Here is an 838-nt window from a genome sequence, read left to right as displayed (position 1 = left end):
ATTAGGACTGTTTATTTTTGTTGGTTTAGAGTCTTTTAGTTGAGTCTAGTTCATATTTTAAGTTTGGTGTCAATTACATGCTTTTGTTTTCTTTTAGTTTTTCGAATTTGCATGTCCTTAGTTTCTTTTTGATCTTTAAAAATTCTAAGTTTGGTGTCCTCTTTGTGTTTTTCCCTTAAAAATTTTTGAAAATTAGTGTTTGATTTTCTAAAAATTTTAAGTTTGGTGTCATTTTATTGTTTTTCTCTTTCCTCTTTTCAAAAAATCAAATCTTTTTCATAAAAATTTTTCAATCATATCTCTCTAATTGCCAATCTCAAAATCTTTTTAATTAACTAATTGATTCAGTTCTCAATTTGCTTTGATCTTATTTTCTTTTTGACTTTCGATTTTTTTTATTTTAATTTCCTTTTGTTTTATTTTATTTTTTTTTCGGTTAATTCAAAAAAAAAATTTATCTATTTGCAATCCATAGCATTTCCCTTTATCCATTATGGACTTAAGTGGAATTGATCAGTCCAAAAGGACTCTGGGGTCATATGCTAACCCCATTACAGCTGCATATGGGAGTAGCATCTGTACACCTCCCATCAAAGCAAGCAGCTTTGAGCTAAATCCTCAACTCATTATCATAGTGCAGCAAAATTGCCAGTATTCCGGTCTTCCACAAGAAGAGCCTACTGAGTTTCTGGCACAGTTCTTACAAATTTCTGACACGGTACATGATAAAGAGGTAGATCAGGATGTCTACAGACTATTATTGTTTCCATTTGCTGTAAAAGATCAAGCTAAAAGGTGGTTGAATAACCAACCTACAGCAAGCATAAAGACATGGAAA

This window comes from Arachis duranensis, chromosome 5, assembly GCF_000817695.3.
Source record: "Arachis duranensis cultivar V14167 chromosome 5, aradu.V14167.gnm2.J7QH, whole genome shotgun sequence".
NCBI lineage: Eukaryota > Viridiplantae > Streptophyta > Magnoliopsida > Fabales > Fabaceae > Arachis > Arachis duranensis.
Note: the sequence above shows the minus strand (reverse complement) of the source record.